Genomic DNA, 14,075 nt, shown 5'->3' with positions numbered 1-14,075 from the left:
GAGTTTGGGTACTGATTCTGTGCATCGTCTTGTTTGGATTTGGATAAGTTGTGCATCTACAACCACAGCATAAATTAAGCAAAATTCACAGAATCACACAGCATGGTTGAGGTTGGAAGGGACCTCTGGAAGTCTTCTGGTCCAGCCTCCCTGCTCAAGCAGATCCACCTAGAGCCACTTTCCCAGGACCACGTCCTGATGGCTTTTGAATATCTCCAAGGTGGGAGACTCCACCACTTCTCTGGGCAACCTGTGCCAGTGCTCGGTCACCCTCACAATAAAAAAGTGCTTCCTGATGTTCAGAGGGAACCTCCTGTGTTTCAGTTTGTGCCCATTGCCTCTGGTCCTGTCACTAGGCACTACTGAGAAGAGTCTGGCTCCATCCTCTTTGCACCCTCCCTTTGGGTATTTGTACACCATTGATGAGATCCCTGTTCAAACTTTCTCTTCTCCAGGCTAAACAGTCCGAGCTTTCTCAGCCTTTCCTCATAGGAGAGATGCTCTAGTCCCTTCATCATCTTTGTGGCCCTTTGTGGGACTCTCTCCAGTATGTCCATGTCTCTCCTGTACTGGGGAGTCCAGAACTGGACGCAGCACTCCAGGTGTGGCTTCACTAGTGCCAAGTGATCACCCCCCTCGACCTGCTGACAATGTTCTTCCTAATGCAGCCCAGGATACCATTAGCCTGTGCGGCAAGGGCGCATTGTTGGCTCATGTTCAGCTTGGTGTCCAACAGGACCCCCAGGTCCTCTTCTGCAAAGCAGCTTTCCAGCTGGGTGGCCCCCATCATATATTTGTGCATGTATTAAGAAAGTACTTTTCTTTCTGCTTCATAGGCCTGGTGTTAGAATGAAATTAAAATGTTTTTTAGCAGATTAGGTTCTACTGTGGTTGTGATAAAATGAATTTTAATTAACTTTTCAGTATAGTTGTGATGACTCCTCAAATTTCACCAGTTCTTTTGGAACTTTATGATTTGTAAGCCTTGATCAAGTGAAGAATTTCTGAGGACATTGTGAATATCCAAGTAAACAGCAATGCTAGATTACAGGGCTTTTATTACCTGTGCTAATTAGATTAAAATTCCTAGCTTGTTAACTGAGCTGTGCTGATTCAGATGGAAGATAAAGTAGTGCACACATAGACTTCTACTATGTTGATGAATTGCTGCAAAAGTGGTTTCTGCTGTCACTGGATCTGATACAAATGCAAAATTTATTTCCTTGATGTAACAGTGTATCATATTAGACATCCTGGGGAAAATAAAGTTAAATATTACTAAAGTATGTTCTGCACATAATTGACTTTATTTTCTTTAATTGAGAGTGATGCCATTCTGAAACAGAATTTAGTACATCTAAATTGTCTGGTGCTAGCCACACTATGATGGATTAGAAAGTCCAAGAAACCCAATAGTGACTTCTATAACATAGCTTGTTTCCAGTTAATTTTCCACAGATAACAGAAATTGGGATATTAAGGGCCTTCAGTTTAACTGGTCGTTTAACTCCAACACTGGTATGTTGAGTGTTAACTCTAGCCATTGAAGTACTTAATTTAATAATTTCTGTAATCCATGCTTTTAAACTGTTTCTGAGAGAGTTTTATGAATTTTGTCTAGATGTCCAGGTTGTTAAAGTATTTTAAACATATATACAGAATATGTCTCTTCTTCTCCCTTTTAAGAGCAAGAAATATAAAAACCCCACTAGATAAATATAATGTAGATGCAATATAAGGGGATTTGTAGGGATGTTTTTAATGAAAGTAGATTACCTCATTTTTCTTATCATCACAAAAAGTTAGGATGACTCCCGATCATCATGGAGTGCGTATTAAAATAAACCTTGTAAAAATTCCTGGTAACAGTCTTGATTCAGGAAAGGAAAATACCACTGTATGTAGGTTTACTGTGGTATACGATTTACTGCTCATCCTCATTCTGTTTATTAGGTGCTGACATGATCTGGAAGAACTTTTATGGCACTTGATGCCTTCTCTTCCCAGGTTGCGTGGTGGCATTTGGTCAGATGACTGTTAATGATTAAGTTAATAGTCGTTTAAACTATTACTGCATCCCCTCTGAAAGATATCCCTTCATCTGCTGAAGGATGACAGTTGAACATACATTCTCCTCTTGTCTGTTCTAACTAAGAGTGAAACAGGTTAGCTTAAATCACCATGGTGTTTCAGCAGACTAGAAATGTGTAGCCATTTGAAGAATACTTGTGTTTTAAAATTCCTCTAACTTGTCTGAAGTCATCTTCCCACACTGCTATTACACTGTCAGGGTAGATAAGTAAGAAGATTCTATATTCAAAGGCAAAGAGGCAGCTTTTCATGCTCCCTGAACCAGTGCTTTCTGCCTAATTGAAAACTGAAACTAAACCAAGTGCATGTATTCCTGCTTAGTAAATTGAATTTTTTCTGGTAGTTTCACTTCAAGGAATGTTGGTGTCCTGTCCTCCTTCAACCTCTTGGTCACTCTAAATAAGCAAGCTAAAAGAGCTCATATAATTAATTCAGTTCTACAGACATCAAATTAATAACTGGCAAAGAAGGACCCAAAGAGGACTGATTCTAAGAGTCTGGAGTTTTCTGTGAGTGACAGGTACAATAAGCAGGTATGATTGAACTGAATTCAGTCAGTTTATAAATGGAGAAGTCAGCACTGGTAGCATGTCACAAGAGTGTAAGCACAAGATTTATTCAAGGAACATTTAATTAAACTGGAAGGTAATGGAAGATACAGCGTGTAGCTCTTCCATTATAGAAAGTACTACATTGCTTAGATGATTTATTACTGGAGAGAAATAATGGCTTCATGCTTTTCCAGGACACAGTATGAAAGTGCTATATAACATTTGAAAGCTACACAGATTACATTGATATAACCTTCAGAGTTTTTATTATGCTGAGTTGGTTTTTGGACTGTACATCCAAAAGCAATAAATTCTGGTGGCCCGTGTGAAGAGTTCGGGATACTGTTATTTAAAAAGCACATTTGACAAATACTACAAAAGTCAGTAGCGGACGCATAAGTTATAATCCAATTCCTTGTGTCAGTGCGTGTTTTGTGAATTGATAGCTAGTTCTTGATAGGCATGACACTTCCTTAATATACTCTTTTGTATCATAGTATGTTGCCTGTTAAAACACTTTTATGGTTCCTTAGAAAGACTTGTCATTCCTCCTCCCCTCCCGCCCCCCCCCCCCCCCCTTAGGTTTTTTTTGATGGAGAGAACTTGGGTGAATGTGCTGCTTGTCAGCTGGAGATTTATAGTGCTGCGTATTTATGTTGTTGGGCAATTACGCACTTTGTATTCTGTAGAAGTTGCATAAGGGGAAGCTGATCTTTGCAATGCATTTTTCAGGGGCATAGTTTTTTAAAATAGTAGTAGCTGGGGGTTAATTGAGCAATACCTTCAAGTTTACACAGCAGTAAGATGCCATGCAGTGAGTGAATGTCAGTTTTCTTCCTACACTAGGCTGTGATTTTTTTTTCAAACTGAAATCTCCTTCTCCTGACATTGTGCAGTAAACACTGCTGATCCTTTACTTTAGGAACATTTTGCTTATTTAAAGAGATGCTGTTCTGTACACTGACTTCAAAAAGTCCGATAGAGAACAGCTCTATTTTACATTACATAGTAATTCATATATTCTCTGCAGACCTTGAATGACCCATCATACTTTCCATTTTCCAGTATGCGGGCTTTTCTTATGAAACCTTTCTGCTGTTTTTTGACCATGAAGTCACTTTTAATTTACTGTGTTAACTCCACACATAAAATTAAGGCTGGTGAAAGATGATGCTTTGTGAAAGAGCATGTATTTTGAGATTACAGTCTTTTAGAAATAAGTTATTAAGAATTGTATAGGGGTGGGGCAATAGGACAGTTTTTGGTAAAGTTTGGATAGATTGCAGAATCCAAAAATTTTTAGTGCAGTATGTTAAACCAACTGAAAGTGTGTAGTAGTAGTAGTAGCAGCTGTAATCCAAAGTGAGAACTTTTACCATGTGCAGATACTTACCTGTGCTGTGGTGTGAATACTTTTGCACGAGCAGTTACCAGTTTCAAGAAGGCTTTTGGTTGAAGACACTGAAAAATAGAGGTAAACTTTGTGTCCTGTTCTAAGCACGAAAAAATGGAGACTTAGTATGAGAAAAGGGGAGGGAAGAGTTGAACTTCTTGCAGATGCATCCATTGATGTCAATTATCATCATCCTTTTTATGCTTAAGTGAAATGTGAGAAAATAAACTATATAATAAGGTCCTACAATAAACTCCTGGGAATAGGGGGGATTACAGGAGAAGTAAAAAGAGGCATATATTTTAAGAATATAGGTCCTGAAACAACCTTTAAACAATAAAAAGTTAACTAAAGCATTAAGGTTTAGAGACTTCTTAGAAGGAGGGTGTTTTGAGGGGGAGGATATGAAGACTTTTCATTAATTCAGGCTGTCGGTTTTTTAAATACTGTGACATGCAAAATTTGTGGAAAAGACATCATGTTCAAATAATTTGTCATGTTAACTTACACTTATTTTTAAGTCCTTTGCAGGACTGTCTGCTGTCAAGAATCCATTTCCTTTGTGACACTTGAGCTTCTCAAGGTACACAAAATGAGGCAAAGAAACTTTGATCCAGATGGAAGGAAAATTTCAGTCAGGGGGACAGATTCTTACTTAGTTCTAGAGCATCAGAAGGTTTTTTGATCACTTCTTTTGACAAAATGGTAGTGTGTAGGTGGGCTGCCCCAGTGGAATCTCTCGTAATCAGACCTGCAGTATCCAAATCTCTGAGGCAAAGCACTGTACCCTAAGCTGTCCTCCTGTTGTGCAGTGTTGTGGACAGAAGGGAGGTAGGACACCAGAACTGTATTCATGTCTCTGTCTCCCCCAGAACTTTTAGAATTGGGTTGCAGAAGCCGTACTGTCAAAACTGTTTTACCCTCTGTAGTGAAAGGGGCACCTATCAGGACTCCTTTCTGAAGGAATCTCTGCTTCTGAGATGATCAGGAGTTGACTGGGACATTGGGCACTTCTGCTTTGAATGCACTTACTATTTCTCATATGTAGTTAAAATTCCTGAGTTCACTTTTATTTCTGATGTTTGTATTCTGTAATATCTCTGATAATGTGTTTCTCAGTCTGCTATAATGTTTCATGCTGTCATGCTTACCTATCTAAACAGGAATAATGAAGATTCCATGTTACTGCTGTTTTCTGCCTTACAGATACTGGTCTCCCTTAGCACGTTGTGGATGTTGTAACCACTCTTGTCAGATTATAGTGCCAGTCAGTACTAGCTGCAGTACTGCCTGTTCCTAGTCAGTTACGGAACTTTTCTGTGAGAAAAGATTTAAACTAAATATTCTGTGGCACTTTAGATATAGTTAATGTTTGCTTCTGTTCTGTTTGAAATGTCAAAGCCCTAGGTTGTACACATCTGTGTAATGTGGCCATGATCCTTGTTTCTTTTAGTACTGTCCTCTTATAGATCTGCTTGTTTCTTATCTTGTTAGGTAAAACATTTCAGAGGAAAGATTTGGCTTTGTTTTGTATTATCCTCTCCGTTCAGCAGGAAATTTGTAATGCAGCTTCTGTGTGCTACCTTTAAAACAAAGGTAAAATTTAATACAGTAAAAATAACTTCCTGGTTAGGTGATAAGATGGTATTGCAGTTGTACTTAGGGAATATACAGAATGGAAAGTGTTTTAAATTTTTGTCATTAAAAGTGTATGCTGCTACATATAATATTGCCATGTCAAATTTCATTCCAGTTATGGGAGTTGTCAACTGAGTATTTTACACTTGCCGATTTCAGTATCGATTTGTATTCTCTGCAGAGGTTATAAATTCAGGGTGAAAACTGTCAGGCTAGTGTGACTGACGAGTTCTTGATTAATGAAGCCTGGGACTGAAATTGCAAAAAGGGATGGATCTGCTGTTGCCGGTATGAGGATGGCCGAGTTTTACAGGATGGAGCATCTGTATGTAAAGATGCTTTTCAGTCACTCTTTCTTAAGAAAACTGTGAAAATAGTACTATTAATACATGTTGGAAAGCCAGTGAGGGTTTTAATAGAAGTAAACATGGCTTCTCCAGACTGTGGGCTGCCAGTCCCATTTGGGAAGGCTTCTACGTTAATCTGACATCTTGTTTAGCACTGATAACACTAGAGAGTCCAATTAAAGTATTTCAAGAAGACATCCCCATACAAGACTACATTGATTGTCCACTAATGTGTATTGAATTTTAGCTAAATACAGCCCCGGGTGCTGTGCTGGAAAGCAGGGGAGCTTGCTGTCCGAGCTCTTAATTCCTTTTACATCGATTTGGCTGCTAATGATATAACCTTCTACTCTAATTAACTGTCATCTGCATTAGGCTGAACAAGAGCCCCCTGCTTGAAGCTGTCCACTTGTTTGTGTTATGAAATGTGTCCTCCTTTTATGTTAGATTTTGTCCAGATCAGCTCAGTGTGTGCAAAATAGATCATCTAAAGGATTGACTTTTCTTTTAAATATCTTGTAAAGCAAGTTTGTCTTTCTGCTGTCTACATTCCTGCCTATGTGTCCAGGGCTTATGTTGCTGGTGAGCCTGGCCAGAGCTGGTTCACTGACTGGATGCTTTTCTAATCCTTCTCAATGGATTATTTGCTCCTTTGGCTGATTTGAGGCTGCCAAGAAAGGGGTAAATTTAGATAAAGATGGGGTATGAAGACCTGAGGATAAATGGGTCCTTTTGTATGTCTTAGGTCGTGAAGCAACCATCAGATGTAAATGACTAAATCAAGCTAAAAACTGCTAGATTGGAAGGGGTAATCTGCTTATGAAACCATATTGCCAAATCTACAAACTGCCAGTTCTCAGATTAGGAAATTTTGATTTCAGCATCTGAAAAACAAAATGCATGGTTTTAGTGCAAAATTGTTTTTACAACACTTAATAAGTTAAAGCCACTAGTTTGCAGAAGTTCATCACAAGCAGCTGTTTTGTTTTGTTATGTGTGCTGTTGCCATCTATGTGTTTACACATTTGCTTTGGGAGAAGGTTGTTAGTCTCATTAGTGAAGATGATGTGAAGTCAGGATTCTGTTCTGTTTTTACCTCTGTAGAAACTTCATACTCAGTGATAGGCACTGCAGGAAGCTTGCTCTGTATATAAAATGTTGTTGTGTTTTTTTCTTTGAATACTATTTGAGCCGCTTGTTTTTCTATGTTGTTTGTGAGGTTAGACCATCTCCTAAGAAATAGAGGTATGTATGATTGCATTTCTGGTGTTCATTGGTGGCTGTTCAGCCAAACTTGACAGCTAATAACTGTTTCAAGATTTCTGTGTCTGTGCACTTCTGAAGCTAGTAGCTATGAGAAGAGATGAAAATTAGTGCTGAGGGGTAAAACTCTGTCAGAACTCAGCTAGCAGCTACCAGCTTCTTCAGTCAGCATGTGCTGATGTCACTTAATGGGTAGCACATACATAATCCTGAATGGGTTTACAGCGTTTTCCATTTCTTGCCTGATGGGGATAGTTAGGAATACAGGCTTACTGGGGGGGGGTGGGTGTGTGTATACACACACACCACTACACACCCCCCCCCCCACACAACTACACACACACACACACACACACACACACACTATACGCACACACACACACTGTTACTTCAAAGATGACAACAGATCTGTGAAAGCAGGTTTCATTAGTTCCTTTGCTTAGGGAGCAAGTTGTTTCCCATGTTATTCTAGTCATATAATGATAAAAAAAGAATTCTTGCTCTAATCTGTGTGTAACAAAATATTTCTAGTTCTGGTTTAGTTATACTAAAATGATGATGTCATTCCAGTTTCTGCTAAGAAAATTTACAGCTTTCAGTAATTCAAGTATTTATTCACAGCAATAGAATTTCTTTTTTCTTCATTGTGCCATATTTGATAAGAACTAACAATCATTTTTATATTATTTTCCTAGTGTGTATCTCAGGACATACTTATAGAGGTAACTAGATGATGAAAGTAACAATTTTTCTCTCCCTCAGTACTCTGCAGATTCCAAGCCTTTCCCCTCCTTTCTCTTTACTTCCTCTTTACTAATTAACTACCTTACTGCACAGTACACATAGGCTTTCACAAAAGTTACTAGAGCAAACTTATAATCAGTACCTGAAGGTCAGTATACTGATAATATAAAAACAAGAAAATTCATGTTAAGCAGCATGTAATGCATCAATCTTGCTATTGTATTTTCACTTTACACAGACTGAGAATTACTGGATGTAACAACATCGCATTCCAACTTCAGTGCTAGAATTTTTTTTGCCTTCTGGAAAGATCTCAACAGAAGCTGAGTGGTTTGTACTTCATGAGTAGCTGAGGATCTGAAGGTCACCATCTTGTCTGAGAACTGGAATTCTTTGATTAGAAAGCAGGCATTTTCCTTTCCAAGAGGAGGCATTTTTTTTTCCCTTGAGGCATTAATGGAACAGTGCTTCAGTGCTGACAAACAAATACACAGTGAGATTTCTGGTTGTTATTCAGTGTGGAGGGGTCAACTAGGACAGCTTTTAAATTATACTAATAATGAAATATGTGTCTAAGTATTGGTGAAAGAGGGCAGAACTGAATTTCCTAGACTGCTGTTTCTATTTCACTGATGACTAGAGCTCAGGAAACTGTGCTTAAAACCTGGCCTACACCTCTTTCTATTTTTTAAGTCCTATTGATTACTAGTTATGCTCTTAGGCGTATATTGAGTAATTAATTTTACTTGAAGCAATGCAACCAGTCCTGATTTAATTCTTGATCCATCATTTTTGATTTGCCAGAGACTTGCATGTGTAATTAGTGCTGTCACCTTCTGTTAATAGAAAGTCTATACATGTCGTAGTAGCAATGATGATACATTCTGCTAGGTCATGGCATTGCTTTTGCATAATCTGGTTTCTTTCCAGCCAGTAGCTGTGAGCGGCAAACAGAGGAATGGGGAAATAGCACAATCCAGAAAATAGAGGAATAGTTAACAATTTTTCAGTGTGGCAAAAGGTTAACATGAGTGGGTCCCAAAAGGTGGGTTTATTGGCAATTTTAAAAGAAAGGTAATTGGCAAGGAGATGACCAGTACCCAAAATTAGATAGGGTGCTTGAGATCCGTGATCGTCAAAAGCATCTAATGAAGCAGAGGAGTAGGCAACATGATTACAGGTGAAATTTGGTGTTGGCAGATGTTAGAGAATACATACAAGAAGGAATGATTGGAATACTCATGCTTATGGGGCTCTATGTTGCTTATAACCCCTTAAAAAGATCCAGGTATCACTGACCAAGACGATAAAGACTTCTGCTCAGTGAGCAATAGTAGTGGTTAGAAGAGAAATAATCCACCTTAAGATTTTCAGTTAAAACACTATTCTGGTGGTCTCAGCTCTGGGGCCTCCGAACAGCTAGGCCTCACTAAGTCTGCTTTGCTTTTCTCTTATTAACTGTTCTATTCGGGGTTGAAGAGAAAAAGCAAATCGGACATCAGTATTAAATTGCAAATGGAACAGGCCAGAGAAAGTGTCTGAGTTGGGGGTTCCGTCTTTGTATTCCTGGCTGATACTGGGCAGACCAGTGTACTGAATCCTGAAGCCGACTTGCAGTGGTTGGCACTGAGCAATTGGGAGGAAAAGACAGTCTCGTGGAGAATTTATGCAGGCTCCTGTTAGACAGAAAGCCCAGCCTCTGCTGGGGGTGAGGACAGTTGGGTAGAGATGACGCTGGTGGCCTAAAAGGAGCACATCACAGAGTAATTGATGCAAATCCACAGTTCAGTTTGCCTTTTCTCCAAAAATCATTACTCTGTAATTCACATGTAGAGGGAGGGATCTTTTCATTCTTCTCTCCTCCCTCAAGCATCTGGCTTTATTCAAGAGCTGGGAACAGAAGAATACAAAGGAGGTGTTATTGGAACGAGTTTCCTTCGAGAAGCTTTGCTGCTTTTGCTGGGGAAGTGGCCTGACATGCAAGAAAGTCTTGACACATTAAAGACACTTCAGTTGATGCTGCTTCTACTTAAGTGGAGTTTGTACTTGACGAATACTGAAGATTAACCATACCCTGTTGCAGAAAGTTGTGTAACCTTTGACAGAACATGTTCCTTAGTTAGCAGAGTTCTATGATAGCAGGATGTGATATGATGAACTTAGTTTGAAAAGTTGTGTTTGTATTTTTTTACAACATAGCAGACTATATGTACTTTATTTATCTCAAAAGCAGAAGTGAGTTATTAGATTAGCAAGTGTGCAGACCATTTTTACTTGTGTCTATGTGGCATTGCTGATTGAGGACATAATCAGAACTAAAACATAAAAGACATCTGAGGAAGAAAAATTATTTGGGTCTTAAAACAGGGTGTTAGACTAAGTCTTGGAAATGTTACGCCTTAACATAAGCAACTGGATTCTGAATTGAAAAGTTCATGCTTGGAATTCTGAATTAAAACACAGACTCAGGTGGATACCTGAGTAGTATTATGCTAACATGAGTAACAGTAGGATTTCTGGTGAGATCTGCTAACTAAGCTGAGATCGATCAAAAATAAATTAATAATAATAATCTAGTAAATTGATCAACTTATCATCTTGTCCCTTTTCTTACCATTTTATTGTGCCTGATTTACCAGATGGAAGATGTAACTTGGTGTTGCTTGAGAACAGAGGCAAACCTTGAGCTTCTAGTGTTAGCATTTCAGCCCTGTAGAGGGAATGTATGTCCTATGTAGTATGAATAAAACAGCCGAGATTTTACTCCCAACTTTTTAGTAAATTCCTTCATGACAAGTCATAATCTCTCTCTGCCTAAGGGCCTTTCTGTGTTGAAAAGATACATAAAACTTGCATTTGCACTGTGATTTGTATTTGCATATTAAAAATGAAGCGTTCAGTGCACTAAAAATGTGCTTCTGATGTGATACCACTGCAGCTCCAAGTTGGATGTAGAATAGCAATCAGTTGTGTAGTGTATTTGAAGACCTGGACTACTTGTGCATTAAAAACTTTGCACAAGGCTGGATTGAAATTGAGAAAAAAGATGGGAAATCTCTTAACTAGTTTCTGCTAGAACTGTCGTAAAAGCCACTCATGCTCTGATTTGGAATGATGGGAGTGAAATCCAAAGAGCTTGAGGCTGGAAGAATTAGCTGCTAATCTCACATTTCTACAAAAAGACTGAGCAATTCCTGTTTTATAGCCCTGAAAACATAATGGAGCCCTGGGGATCACTGACACAACAAGCTTCTGAGAGCCACTAGCACTTAGCAAAATTGACTTCAGTTAATCAAAAGATTCTTTAGGGAGAGGGGAAAAAAAAAGCTGCGGGTTTGGAAAGCTGCAGAACGAGTAACTGTGTGTAGATGGTTAAAGAAATTTCAGTTCCTTGCAGTGGGGCTCAGTGACCTATAATGGCAGTATCTAATGGGCTAACTTAAATAGAAGGAAAAGTAATTTAAGTGCTAGACTGGTGGGAAAAAAGTGAAAGGGAGGCGAGTACAGTGGCACTTTGCTCGACCTTTATTAAAACATTTCTTAAGCAAGTTGTGTATGGATCTGCAAGCACATAAGAGACTACAGCAACAATAGGCGCATAGAGAACAGAATTATCCAGCAAGCATGCATGATACGGAATATTAACATGCCCCATTATGAAGAAACCTTTGCCATTATTCTGACTCGTGCCATTTTCCTGTAGTCCTAGGTAAAAGGAAGCACTGAATTATAACTGATACCCCACAGTTCTTGAAAGTCCTTGGCATTTTTTTAAAGAGCCCATGGTGAAATCTCTGATGCAGGATTCTAAACTGGCATGTAGGTTTGAAGTCAGCTTGGTTTTAATAGTGTCCTTTTCTTAGGAGAAGACACATTTTATTATGTTCTGCTGATAACTGTTGAGTGCTAGATGTTTTAAAAGAAATCTGGGGGGGAATCACCCTTTCTATAGTCCATTGGAATGCCCGACATTGTAAGAACAAAGCTGGAATAGCTAAAATAGGACAAATATTGCAGAAAACAGTTTTGAAAAGTTTCCATTTGCTTTATTTAGGGACTTAAGACTGCAAGGAACCTCATGTGTCATCAGGTCCAATCTCCTGTTATCACAGTCACAAGTTCATACATATAATCTGTCACGTAATACTTGTTTTTTCTGAGAGCAAATGTGTTATGATTTATGTGTCTCACAATAACGGAATAAATGTTTTTATTTCAGTGGAGTTCAAATTAGTCACTTGTGGATGCCAGGGGAATTTATCTGCAACAGCAATTCCAGCATTATAGAACAGCTTGCAGCTTTTTCTTGCTGAATATGTTGCTGTAAAACACAATTTTAATTTTGGCTCTGTGTATGTGTTGCAATGCAGATGTTTCCATGTAACGTTCCTCCCGGACCAAATGCCAAAAAGGTAGGAGTAGGAATGGACACGGTTTAGAACAAGAAGCATCATTACAGGGAAAACACTTGTTTTCCTTACCTGAGCAGTATACTGGAAAGAGGAAGATGGAAATATAAAGATCAAAATCTTTAATTTAGTTTTGGATGTGAATGTGGAATCCTAGATGGTTGTGGCAGGAGAAAGAAAACTGAAGTCTCATGCAACCATTTTATTCTTGCAATATCTTCAAGGGGATGATATATGCAACAGGGTGTATGTGTGTGTGTTGTGTAATGGAAGTGGAATAAAAATTGTTAGATACATGGTTACAATTGGTCTAACTGTTTAGTGCTTTTCGTGCTTTTCTATAATTTTGCTTTTTATTTTGATCAGAGGTTGCTGAGATATAATTCAGTTGACTAATTTACTAAATAATTTTAATTCAGTCAGATAATCAATAGAACAGTTCTCAGTTGTCTTATCTACACACAGAGCTAACTGTAATCTTCTCCTGTGTTCGCAAGCTTACTAGCAATTCTTCTTGCAAAGTGCTTCTAGAGGCTCCAGTCTACATCTCTTAGCTCTTCAAGCATCTAGTGGTGTGAACTCCGTGATTCTGGCCACGCAATAAAACAAAGGCAAAGATTATTTTCTCTCCATTAGGATAAGCTATTTAAATGTTGCTTAATAAATGTCATCATCTGATGGGGGCAGGGGAAGAACAGCTGAATCTCATGCCTTACAGGAAAACAGGTGGGACCAATAAGAAGAAAGATGAGCCAAAAATCACACAATTATTTTGTGCTAGCTTAATGGCTGCCTTGTTCTGCTCAAAGGTAAGGACATAGTTATCAGCGCCATTTATCAGGTACACCATTTTAGTATAAACTTGTTTAAAACAGGGTAGAGCCCCTTTTTCATCTTAATTAGACAGTAACCCATTGATTCCAAGTGGGCCTTCATTTTCTAATTATTTAGTACCTAATATAATGTCATTAAACATCTTTGAGTGGACAGGATTGCTCTAAAAGCTTTAGCTCCAGAGCTCTAATATTAGGCTTTTGGCATTCATCCCTGTGTGTGAAAAGCAGTCAGTTTGTTTACCAGGAATTTAGATTCACATTACTGGGGGAATTAGCAGTGAGCTATTAGTCTGATTCAAGCACTTAACAATTGCTGATCATCTCCTCCTAGCCTGGGGATAATGGAGGCGATCAGCTGTAAATGGAAAGTATGTGGGGCTATTTTCATGAAGGCACTTGGAGAGAGTGCTGCATCCCCTGACCTCTGCTAACCCTGGGGTTTGCAAGAAACCCAAACACCAAGTCACTTCCTGGAGGAGAGCTAATCGCCTATAAGAAGAGCTTCCATTAGAGACTAAACCAAGCTCAGCCTCAACCGACCCTCCCTCATCTGAAAAAAGGTTCAGCCACAAAATCCCTGAGGTAGAAGTGATTAGCCTCTGATTGTATTTACCAGTATCTGTTTCGATGGGGGAAGCAACTGTAGAATAGCGGCTGGTTTTGATTCCGTAGCGGTGCTGGTTGGCTTCCTGCTTCTCCACTGTTGTCCCCAAAAGCTTTGTCTGGTTCATGGACATCTCAAAGATTACTTTGAAAGTTTTCCTTCTTGTTCTTGTGTAAAGTTGCCTACCATTTTAGCAAAT

This window comes from Aptenodytes patagonicus, chromosome 12, assembly GCF_965638725.1.
Source record: "Aptenodytes patagonicus chromosome 12, bAptPat1.pri.cur, whole genome shotgun sequence".
In the NCBI taxonomy this organism is placed as follows: domain Eukaryota; kingdom Metazoa; phylum Chordata; class Aves; order Sphenisciformes; family Spheniscidae; genus Aptenodytes; species Aptenodytes patagonicus.
The sequence above is the reverse complement of the archived record's forward strand: the minus strand, read 5'-3'. Positions refer to the sequence as shown.